This window comes from Hyaena hyaena, unplaced genomic scaffold (genome assembly GCF_003009895.1).
Source record: "Hyaena hyaena isolate Hyena2069 unplaced genomic scaffold, ASM300989v1 scaffold_494, whole genome shotgun sequence".
NCBI classification, from domain to species: Eukaryota; Metazoa; Chordata; class Mammalia; order Carnivora; family Hyaenidae; genus Hyaena; species Hyaena hyaena.
The window spans coordinates 1,370,346-1,383,380 of record NW_024081126.1 but is presented as its reverse complement, the minus strand read 5'-3'; positions in this window follow the sequence as shown (position 1 = coordinate 1,383,380).

Below are 13,035 nucleotides of genomic sequence, written 5' to 3'. Positions count from 1 at the left end.
AGAAAAAGCGCAAGTCCAAAATCTAACAGCTCACCTAAAGGAACTAGAGGCAGAGCAACAAGAACACCCTAAACCCAGTAGAAGAAGAGAAATAGTGAAAATTAGAGCAGAAATAAACAACATAGAGACCAAAGAAACAATTGAACAGGTCAATGAAACCAAGAGTTGGTTTTTTGAAAAAATAAACAAAATTGACAAGCCTCTAGCCAGACTTATCAAAAAGAAAAGAGAGAGCACCTAAATAGACAAAATTATGAATGAAAATGGACTTATTACAACCAACCCCTCAGAAAGATAAGCAATTATCAGGGAATACGATGAAAAATCATATGCCAACAAATTGGACAACTTCGAAGAAATGGACAAATTCCTAAACACACACTCACTACCAAAATTCACATGGGAAGAAATAGAAAACCTGAACAGACCCATAACGAGTGAAGAAATCGAATCAGTTACCATGGCCAGAGAAAACCCTCAAGGAAAGGGTCACAAGAACTTAGTGGTTGGAGTGCCCAGAAATCTGGGAGCAAGGCAATATGGGTAAGGCACGAATACTTACAACAACAGTAGAAGACAGAGGATGGATTGTGATTCATAGATTGGGCATCTCCAGATAAGAGACTCCATTTGCATGTAAAGGATCCAAGAAGGTCTTCAGTTGAGAATAGGTGTTTGACTTAAATTCATTTTCTTATTTTACTCTATTTAAAAACTGTCTTCTAAAAGCATATGGTGGGGTGCCTGGTTGGCTCAGGAAGTTAAGTATCCAATTTTGGGCTCAGGTCATGATCTCACGGTTCATGTGTTCGATCCCCATGTCGGGCTCTGTGCTGACAGCTAGCTCAGAGCCTGGAGCCTGTTTCAGATTCTGGGTCTCCCTCTCTCTCTGACCCTCCCCTGCTCATGCTGTCTCTATCTCTCTCAGAAATAAAACAAAACATTTTTAAAAATTTTTAAATAATAAACAAAAGCATATGGTATAGAACATAACACACAGCATGGGTGAATATAGCTAATGGTACTATATTGCATATTTCAAAGTTGTTAGGAATTAACCTTAAAAGTTCTCATCACAAGAAAAAATTTTCTAACAATATATGGAGACAGATAACTAGGCTTACAGTGATGGTCATTTTGGTGTGCACAAATATGGAATCATCATGCTGTACATCTGAAACTAACATAATGTTTTATGTCTGTTATACCTCAAAATCAGAAAAATATATTTTCTGTAGTCACTCTGTCCTATGACTTTCCCCTGAAAAAACTCCATAGTCAGCTATATATAATATAATATGAAATATACTATAATATAACACAATGCATAATGTATTTCACAAAGAGCTGCTGTGGTAGAAAATAAAAACCATATTATTCTGTTGCCCGTCTAACAGATCCTTCACTACCACCATCATTTTAAAAATTATATGATACTAATATTTAATGATAGATTATTATTTAATAACAAGTTCTTAAAAATAGTTAAGAATATCTTCTGGGTAGTTTCCTAGTAGACAGGCATTGCTTCCTCCCGTAAAGGCTGCCTACATATCATTTTCAGATTTTCCTTCTTCCACAGTGGGCTTTGTAATTGTAGCTTCTTCCTTCTACCCTTCCTTCCTTTGTTTAATTGTTTTTCTTTGTTTTTAGTTTGAAGGAGCTGCAGAACTGAGAATCATCTTTGGGTTCCTCGGAGTTTCTAGTTCCAATCTAGATTTGGAATGGGGATTATTTCAGGCCTCCAGCCTTCTCCCAGGGCTTCTGACTGATTGCATTTGCACTGCCTGACTGCTGGGATATCATTTGTTTCCCATAGGTGTGTGAGGGGCGCAGAGGAGAGGAAGACTGGCCACTCTGCAGTCTCCCTTGGTGACCAGCTAGAGTTTTGGGTAGACTCTAGAATGGGATATTCCCTTGCTGCTGCAACTCTAAGCCTATATGAATGAACTACCTGCCAAAGCAGCTTGGGTCTGAGACAGATAGAATAGGGAGATAAGTCTGAGGAGACGGCTCGCATAATCTTAAACCACATTTGAGAGTACCCAAGAGGCTGCACTGGAGGGAAGAAGTCAGATATCAGATCCCCCTAAGTGGAAATTTCCCAAAGGACTCCATATACTATTAGCTGCTTGGTTCGGATGGAAATTCCCCCAAAACACTGAGGGTCTTGGTAGAGGGCCATATCATCTGCAAGGCTGAATTTTTTAGAGGAATGGTTCACCATGTCACAAAAGTCAGGTCATAATAAGTCCCATAAGCCCCTGCAAATCCAGAAGGTTTAAAAGCTGCTATGATATAATGACTTTGGTTTCCTCATGGGTACTCAGGTATAAACCAGCCTGAGTTAACCAGAGTTTATGGGAGATTCGGTTATTCTGCTTCATTTAATTTTTGTAGTTATAAAACCTTCATTTTGTTTCAACACTTTAAATTTTTGTATCTGCTTGCCATAATGAACATCTAAAATGCAGGCACATTTTATTATTTCTGTCATTTCTGTGTTTAAAATTGATCATTATGAACCTATTATTCACCATATACTATTTTTGGTGCAATTAGGGAAGGCAAGAGAATGTTAGATCCTGAATAGACACTAATGTGAGTTTATTTTCTCATGGTTTGTTCTTTATTTAAAAGTCTAGGTAATTAAAGGTTGGGATTAGTAAGGATATGATGAATTGAGGGTTTGCATGGTAAATTTACCTTATGCTTATTTGTCCTTGGGTATGAATTTTTTTAGATGTGATTTTAAAGAGTTTTTCAATCTTGTTTTAGTTCATTAATCAGGTTATATTGTAAAGCATTTAAAGGCAAGACCCGGACTTTAATTCAATGCAGCAAATGTCTATTGAACGTCTGTGTGCCAGGCACCTGACTTCATTTCTTTTCTGTCTCCCCATCTTACAGGGTTTAATCCCTTAGGGATCACTCAGTACATGTGCTTGGTGGACACAAAAGTAAAGTATTAGAACAATCTTCGTGCTGTCCGTAACATGTCATTTTGTTTCTCTTTTATTTGCAGTTTTCATGAAAATCTTCCCAAATTCAAATATTACCCAGATTGCCCTCTGCTACAGGGATTATTATTTAATTCTCTTAAATATTATAGCACTTTTGGATGACCATGATTAATATTTAGCCCCAGAGGAATATTTCTGCTGCCCACAGCTAAGGCCCTGGCAGTGCAGAGAGATAAATACTTGAAGGACCTGCTCTTTTTATATATCCTTGTGGTACATATGGTGTACTAACACTGAGTCACACTTCACTTATTGAAAAAGCTGAGGAAAAGGCTTTGCCTCTTTTTGCCCCCCCCCGACCCCAATTCTCTAATATCAGTGTTAAAACTATAAGCAAGCACAATTTCTGGGAAAACTTACCTAGGAAACTCACAAAGCAAAGCAGTTCCCCTTATGTGGCTGAACAATGTCTTAAATTATTTGAGAAGAAGCGTTCAGGGCCCATTAGCAATAGGTAAAAATATAATAATCTCATCTCTGCTCCCAGGAAAGCATAATCATGAAGGTCATGTTATAAAGCCCTTTTATCCATAAAAGGTGTTTTCAAGAGTTTTCACAATGATAAATCAGGCATTTGGAACTTGAAATGCATTTCCCTATTGAAATGATTATGTATAAATAGCAGCATTTTCAGATAGAAATTCCTCCCCAGAACTTTATAAGAAATGCTTTCAAATTCCAAATTCCAAGGAAAACCAATGGAGAAAAAAATCAGGGAAAATAATTTTAATTACCCCTCAAGAATTAAACCTAACCATCATCATAGAGACTTTATTGGTTGTAAGAAATACACAAATGTCAAGTCAAAAGCAAGAAGTAAAAGTGGACACATAAAGTTGAAGCTCTATGTCAACTTTTTCAATAACAAAGACACGGCCACAAAAGAGAAATGATCAGTCCAGTCAGTTACTCAGGCTTGCAGCTGTTGCCATATTGTGTAGTCAGCCTATATGAACAGTATACCTTACAGAAATTCTATGAAAAGTGTTCCAAATGAACAAATTTGAGAACAAAATAAGGCTTTAAAATGACAGTTTAGACACATGATTTAGTGGGGCGTTGTTCACCTTGCTAGAAGATTTAAATGTCACATTACTTGAATGCCACCTAATAATGTTCACTAGCATTTTCCAGTGTTTAAATGTTCACCGTGGGCTATGGTTCTTAGTAAGTCACTTCCAAGCTTATTCTTTCTTATTTATTCATTAATTATTTCTAGAAATCCATAATGATGAGTTTTAAGAGTATGAAGAACATTGGATGTATTTTAAGAAAGACTTATAATTTTGGAAATCCCCAAGAATTTTTATTGCTTATTCCTAAATCCCAAATATTAATATATGTCTGGGATTTGGAAATATAACAGTAACAATGAAAAGAAAGAGTAGTTTTTAAAATAGAAGTGCCCATGGGGGCTGTGACACATTAACATACCATATTAACATCTTGAGGTAAATTAAGTTATTAGAATTCCAGGTTAGTTGGGTAAGCTGCAGGCTGCCAAAGCACCTTTTCTTTTTCTTAAGAAAACACTTTATCTTAATTGTTTCAGTGTCTTTCTCTCTCATAGACTCTAAGCAATGTTGAATATAGTAGTTATGACATCTCCTTTGTCACTAGACTCCCCAGTGCCTCACACAAAGTTGAACACATAGTAGCTTCTCAGTAAGTATTTCCACAATGAAAACTAGTGAACACCTGAACAAAAACAGAAGTGTGGGGAGGGTGGTATGTAGACAGGGAAGGTGTGGGAAGTGGCTATGGAACTTGACCTGGGTACCCAGGAAGGAAAGGGGAAGGAAGAAGATCTGTGCATTAAGCAAAACAGAGGAAGACCTCAGACAACATGACAATATTGGTTGCCTGAATGCAAAGGACGGGGGTCTTGAAAAGACAGAGGAGAAAGTTGCTCAGAGAGAAGTATCCCTTTCCTCACAATGCTGTCTGAAATGGCCCCAAAGGATATAGGCCATCACACTGCTTCAGTTAACAGCCTCCCACCCCCAACTTTAGGGAGTTCCCACCTCCAACACACCATGTGCTAAAGTGGACCAGGTAACAAACAGAATTGTGAGGAGTTTACCAAAAATTACTTAATTAATTAAAATAAAATGTCTCCTTGAATACATTTGAAGGCAAAAGCTACAAGAGTCCAGAATGGACACTGAGGTTGGAATCTATTGCCTGTCCTGTCCCATTTGCCTCTTAGTGATGGGGTTACAAAGTAAGATACAAAGTTACCAGAATTTCAAACTTAGGGTTTCAGCTTAGGTGAATTTTTTTTCACATGCTAAACATGAATGACTTCGGTTGGAGAGTAGAGAAGCAGTTTAAGCTGACTGAAGATGAAGGAAAATACTTACATTGAGGCTGAGAGTTAGACAGAGCTAGAGATAGACCCTAAGAGCCTGGTGAATGCCATTCTCGAAGTGTGTGCCTCAGCCTCCAGGTCACTACTGCTCAACATACGCTCTGTGGACAAGCAGCAGCAATGGCATCACCTTTTAAAATATAGACTCTGGGGCCCCAGACCTTCTGAATCAGAATTTGAATCTTGTCTTTGAAAAGATGCTCAGATTATTTGAATTTATATTAAACTTGGATAAGCACTGGTCAAGGAAATATGAAGCCATTAAGATTTCATATGGGGAACTATCAAACACATGTGTGTTCTAGAAGGGGGATTACAGAGAATGGATGAGGAGCCTAGTGTGGAGGTAGAGAACAATTACAAGGATATTCCAACAATTTAGGCATGAAATGCTGTGGGCTTGATCATCGAGATGAGAAGGAAATACAAAGGAAACATCTAGAATTAAGATCTATTTGAAAGGTAGAATCAGCAGGACTTGGAGACTAATTAGATATGGGTTTTAGAGACAAGAGGGGAGTGAAAGAAGGTAGGTGGTATCTAGGTTGTCTCCCAAGAAGGCTGAAGTGACAAATGGTGGTCAATAGGCATTGCAGCAAATAGACCGGTGACAAATCACAATGCATTATACAAATAATAGCGTTTTAAACAACTTTTAGACTTTTTTCCTCTGTGATTGTTTTATATTCTGATTTTCTTAAGGTAAAAAAAAATTATTAATAGGCTTAACTATCGTCCTTGTAAAACTTTAACTTGGAGCCTATTACAGATGGAAAGCTGAAAACCAGTGACAAAGTCAAGAAGTAAGAAACTCAGAAGATGGGGAATTAGTGAATGGTGGTTTTAGAGCTGACTGAAAGAGGAAATGGGTACACAATTAGAAGTCACTGACAGTAGGTAGTGACTACAGTGCTACACTGTTCAGTGTGGTAGCAACTAGCCACATGTGGCTACTGAGCCCCTAAAATATCACTTGTTAAATTGAGATGCCATTTAAGTGAAAAATATGCACAGGAGTCAAAAGACTTAATATAAAAAAGTATATAACATGATTGTTAACATGTTATTAACATCGATTTCACGTGCTGCTTTTCGTATATATGGCTCCCGTTTGAGCCCTACATTATATTTCTACTTAACAGTGCTGGAAGAGAGAAGGACTATGACACAGTTATTGAGTTCCTTGGTTCTTGCATCTCATCTTGCATATGCCTTCACCATGTGGACTGGCTGGCCAAGGGTTTCTAGTTCTATCTTGATTTTCTTCTTTGTTCATTGCTTACCACCAGTAAGTAGTATAAGTAATGGAAGGACATGGTCTATGATCTACCAATTCTCTTGGACAGATCTTCTTCCCTCTTCCACTACAACCTGTCCTTCAGTTCGTCTGCCACCATAAAAGATTTCTTGAAATTGGGTCAAGGTGATTAGGGTTGGAAGGAATCTTCAGGGTAATCTAATCCTGCACTCTTTGTTTATGGGTGAAAAATCCAGAGGCCTAGAAATGTCAGTCAGTACACCTAAATTATATTTTTTTCTACTACCTAATACTTTTCCCCCAGATGAGACCTGTAGACGTAAAACAGAGTTTTATCTTCAGAGACAAGTGGCTGCACAAAGATGTGGCAGGAGGTTTAAGGTAGATTTGACCACTTCCTTGGAGATGATGGGAAAACAGTTGAAGGATTTATTTTATGAAACTTCTGCTTCACCTGGAGAGAGTTTGCTTAGAAGAGGAGAAATCAATCATTTGCAGAGATGGGAAAAGATTTAGGGGGAAAATGTGGGAAGATAGAGAGTCAACAAGAGATGAATACAAGTTTCCCAAACAGCAGTGAAAGCTTTGTCTCTAATCATGCATCATAGTAAGTTGTAGGTGTCCAAACAGAAAATATTACAAAAAGAAACATGTAGAAGCCTTACTGACCAGTGTTTACTCTTTTAGATATAATATTTTAATGTTTATTTATTTATTTTTGAGGGAGAGAAAGAGAGAGAACACATGTGCAGGGGAGGCGCAGAGAGAGAGGGAGACAGAGAATCCCAAGCAGATTCTGTGCCATCAGCTTGGAGCCATCTCCAAGAACCATGAGGTCATGACCTGAGCCAAAATCAAGATTTGGATGCTTAACCAACTGAACCACCCAGGTGACTTTACATATAATTGATAATGGCTAGTATATTTAATTTGGCTATAGACGAGGAAAACATGGGATACTTCTGTGGTCTACCAATGGGAGAAGGAGCTCCCTCTACTCCAACAGGACCTCATCTTAAATGATCACAACTGTAGCAACCCTCTTTCCAAGTAAGGTCACATTGCGAGGTGCTGGGGGCTAGGGTTTAACATATATTTTTGGAGGATACAATTCAACCATAGATGATATTTTAATAGAAAGTTTACCAAGACTTTGGGTCCAAAGAAGATGCCATAAACCCATTTCTCCCTGCTTATCCCTGCTAGTAAAGCTATAAACTGTGGAAATAATGAAGAAAAGGACAACTCTAAAAGGTGTTCGAACAATGGCAAACTGGTTTGGGACCCCAGCACTGGAGGAAAAACACAGCAGCTGGATGTCTTACATTTCTCCACCCAACAGAAAAAGATGACTCAGACTCTGCATTTTCTGACCAAACGAGCAAAGGAAGACAGTCTATGTAGGTTCCTTTCTCCTACAGATCAAATAGACCCTCTGACAACACCAAGTAAACCTCCAGTACCACTCAAAAGGGTTATCAGTTGGGAGCTCCACTACCAATAAATGTCCAGAAGAAGCACTCTCTTTTCCACTGGGCCTGAGATTCTCCTCTCAAAGACAATGAGGGGGCCCAGCAGCACCGAGAGGGATCTGACCAAAACAAGCCTGGCCATAAGTCTCACTGCTTCCCTGGCCTGGGACTCCCTTCCTCCACCAGAAACATGGAATGGCCAGTGGGCACCATGGTGGGAGATCTTGCCACAGGCTCCTGGTCCAGGAAATGCTCTCCATCTCCTACAGGCAAAAATAATGCCTTTACTACAGGACCCCAGCCAGGGAAGCCTCTTTGATCTCATAAGCCTGAGACTGCCCTCCTCTTCTGAGAGAAACCCACTGGCTCAGTGTGTAGAAACGCCTCTCACATCTTAGGCAGCTTCAGTGGGGACTGAGAGGATCCCAGTGACACTAGATAAGCAGACCAAAATAATACCACAAACACTTTAAGAATCAAACTGTCATTGGGATCACAGTCCACAAATGTAGGCCAAGACGTGCAGGATAAACCTAAACAGAATGACTGCACGCTAAAACGATATGTTTAAATAGGACGTGGAGTCTCTTCCCATAATAGACAAATTGTCCAGGGTACAATATTAAAAAAAAAAAAAAAAAACTCACCTGTCATACTGAGAACCAAGAAAATTACAACTTGAATGAGAAAAGACAATCAAATGATGCCAATACTGAGATGAATTGAATGTTGAGATTCTTTGACAAGGATTTTAAAGCAGCTGTCATAAAAAAGCTTCCACAATCAAGTACAAATTTCCTTGAAATGAACGGAAAGATAGAAAATTTTCACAAAGAAAGAGAAGTTATTTTAAAAGCACCAAGTGGAAATTAGAGAACTGAAAGATACAATAAGAGAAATTAATAAAATCACTGCATGGGCTTAATAATAGAGGGGAAATGACAGAAGATAAAATCAGTGAACTTGAGGACATAAAAGTGGAAGTTTTGCAATCTGACAACAGAAAAAAAAAGCTAAAAAAATGGAGAGAATTAGGAATGTCTGGGGAAATAACAAAAAAGCCAACATTTGCATCATGAAAGTTCCAAAAGGAAAAGAGAGGGTGAGACCAAAAAAAATTATTCAAAGAAATAATGGCTGAAATCTTAAAACTTTCCTAATTTGGTGAAAGGCACAAAGCTATAGATTCCAGAAGCTGAGAGAAACTGGAAAAAGATAAACCCAAAGAAATCTATGCCAATGCACATCTAATTAAACCTCTGAAAACTAAAGACAAAGTAAAAACAAAGCAGCCAGGGGGAAAAATATATTACCTATAAGGAAGTGCCAATTTGAATGACGACAGACTCTCATTTGAGCCCATGGAGGCTAGAGGGAAGTGTGGCATAACAATTTTCAAATATTGAATAAAAGAGTTATCAACCACCAATTTTATAACTAGTTATATTAGCTCTCTAGGGCTCCTGCAATAAATCACACAACTGAAGTGGCTTACAACAACAGAAATTTATTCTCTGACAATTCTGGAGGGCCAAATTTCAAAATCAAGATGTCAGTACAACTGAACTCCCTCTGGGCTTTAGAGTGAATTCATTCTTTGCTTCTCCCAATTTCTGGTGGCTCCAGGCACTCCTTGCCTTGAGGCTGCTTAACTTCTGTCTCTTCCTCCATCATCCCATAGCCTCTTCAGTGTCTCAGTCTCCCTCTCTGTCTCAGTCTCTGTCTCTCAGTGTCTCTGTCTCAAATCTCCCTCTCTGTGTCTCAGTCTGTCAGTCTCAGTCTCTATCTCTCTCTGACTCTGTCTCTGACTCTGAAAAGGATAATTGTCTTTGAATTTAGGCCCCACCTAAAGATTTCATCTCTAGATGCTTAACTTAATTATATCTGTAAGACCCTTTTTCCAAATTAGGCCACATTCGCTGGTTCTGGGGATTAGGACATCCACCTAGCTTCTGCGGATTCCCACTAAATTTACTACAATGGCAAAATTTTTCTTCAGGAATGAAGGGGAAATAAAGACATTCTCAATAGGGGTGCCTGGGTGGCTCAGTCCATTAACCGTCCAACTTCGGCTCAGGTTATTATCTCACGGTTGGTGGGTTCGAGCCTGGCTTCAGGCTCTTTGCTGACAGCTAGCTCAGAGCCTGGAGCCTGTTTCAGATTCTGTGTCTCCCTCTCTCTCTGACCCTCCCCTGCTCATGCTGTCTCTCAGTCTCTCTCTCTCTCTCTCAGAAATAAAGAAAACATTTTTAAAAAATTTAATAAAAAAGACACTCACAGTTCATGAAGCCACACATGGGGATCTGTGCTATCAGAGCAGAGCCAGTTTCAGATCCTTCGTTTCTCTGTGTGTGCGTGTGTGCACACACGCATGCTCATTCTCTCTAGCTCTCTCTCTCTCTCTCTCAAAAATAAACATTTTAAAAATTCAACCCTATGCTGTTTATAAGAAACTCATTTCAAATTCAAAGCACAAGAACATTGAAATTTTAAAAATGGTAAAAAGATATCAGCAAACATCAGTTTGAAAAATAATAAAAGAGCCAGGGTAACTTTATTTATGTGATAAAACCATATAAAACTAAACATACACACAGAGGATGACAAGTACAACTTGGGAAAAGTGAACAAGACAGGTGGAGTTTACTGATACCTATATCCTGGTTATGATTTTATACTATAATTTTGCAAGATAATTTCATTAGGGGAAGCCAGGCTAAGGGTGGACAGGATCATTCTATTATTTCTTACTACTTCATGTGAATCTATAGTTGTAGCAATAAAATTTCAATTGGGAAAAAGTGTACCCAAAAACAAAGTAAATATCCAGAACAGAAATGAGTATTCTTCTAGCTTCTTTTTACAAGACAGCAAGAATAGAATTAGTAGAGGAGGGGGCAAGATGGCAGAAAAGTAAGGAGCTCCGTATTTGCACTCGCACCCATAGATCACACAGAAAAGATCTGAAGCCACTGGAAACCTTACAAAACCTGAGAGATTGGGAGAAAAAGGACGCAGAATCCACTGAGAGAACCTTCTAACGTGAGTGCGAACTGGGGAAGATAAAATCGGGTGGGGATCGGAGACTCCAGGGTGGGAGGCGATCCCCCTCTGCCCTCTACGGGGAGTGAGAGGGGAAAAGGAGAGAGTCCGAAACAGAAAAACCTCCGCTCGGGACATAGAAAGACCGTACTTGCCAAATACCTGCACACCAGGTCCCTTCGCGCCAACTGGTCCGGGGGGGGGCTGAGCACACAAACTGCTTCTTTGTGCTGCTCCTGGAGGCTAGACTTCAGAGTGGTGGCGCGCCTGCCGCCATTGTAGCTCCCGGGCGGCTGGGGCCCCTGGAAGAGCCGCGCAGACACCGGGCGTCCGCGCCCCTGGCTGGCTGGGACTCGAGAGGGAAGGCAAGGAACTAAAAACTGGGAAATTAGCCTGTGAGTTCGTGTTTCGGGTGACGAGCCATAGAGGGACCCGGTTTTCCTCACTCCAGCGGACTCCGGCTCAGAACACCCTGCGGGCAAGCCCCCGCCCATGCGCGCCAGCCCGACCCAGAGAAGGAAGCAGCGATTCTGACTCCGCCCCCAGAGCTCGGCAGGGGGCCTGGAATTGCCCGAGGGGGTTGCCTGGGAAGCTGTGTCTAAGGCAACTTCAGCGGGGCGCGCGGACGGGGATTTGGAGATTGGAACTGGCCTGGGTTGAAGAGTGCAACCAACTTCGGCTGCGCCCCTGGTACGGGGAGTTTACACCCCCAAAAGAGTGAGGAGCAGCGCTTGCTTCGAGAAGGGACTGGAGCACCGTCACTCTCCTCCCCACAACCGCCGAGGCAGAGCTCCCGCCTGAGGCATTGGATCACGCCACGCCCATCCCTGCCTGAGAGGTGCTCTCCTCCCTTTTTTTTTTTCTTTCCTTTTTTTTTTCCTTTTTTGTTTCTTTCTTTTTTTATCTTTTTTACTCTTTCTTTTTTTCGTCTTTTTCTCTTTTCTCTCTTTTTTCCCCAGAACACTGACCTGATTAACTCTGGTCGCCAGCTTGCTTAAACGTTCACGAGTCCATTGTGTAAATGTAAATTCTACACCTACTGACATTTTCAGCTATTTCTCTCAGGAGTAATTAGACTATATAGTTTCTCTGGATAATTCCAGCACCCTTCTCTCACCTATCCAACCATATTCTACCCTTTACCTCTTTGAAAAAAGCTTCTTATCCCTTCTGCCTGTTCATTCTATTTCCAATTGTGTCTCATCCCGCCCTGCTTTCTCTCTGTTTCTCTATGCTCCTCAACCAGCACTGCATACACACGGCTATTTAACTGTAGCTGGGAAATCTGGTTATATCCTTTAAACCGTTCTTTGTCCATCGGTTTTCTTCTTTTTTCCTTTTCCTTTCCCCTTTTTGACCCTTTTATGTATTTTATATTCCCTATTATTCGCCCTCCCTCCTCCATCTTTTCTCTTAACTTTTTCGTTTTCCCTCCCGCTTTGCATGTTAGTTGAATTAGCCTGTGCGTTTGTGTGCTCCTGCTCCCTGTGTGTTTGTCTGTCTGTTTTCTTTTCCAGGGCTACCTCAAGAAACAAGCTAGAGTGCACAAGGTGGAGAGTCCCAAATATCACTACGAATAGGAAAATAAAATAACCAAGGTCCCAACAAGAGAGACCAGGGGATACCATTCAAAAAACACTCTCTGAAAGGGTAGGCCCTGGAAAGTCAAAGAGCCTTCTTGGATATAGCAGTGCTCATAGAAACAGAGAGAATAATAGGTCTTTAAAACCAACAAGAGCCGGAAAGCTAACTAAAATGACGAAACGAAAGACCTCTCCTCCAAAGAAACTCCAAGAAGAAATGACAGCTAATGAACTGCTCAAAACAGATATCAGCAGCATCACTGAACAAGATTTTAGAATAATAATG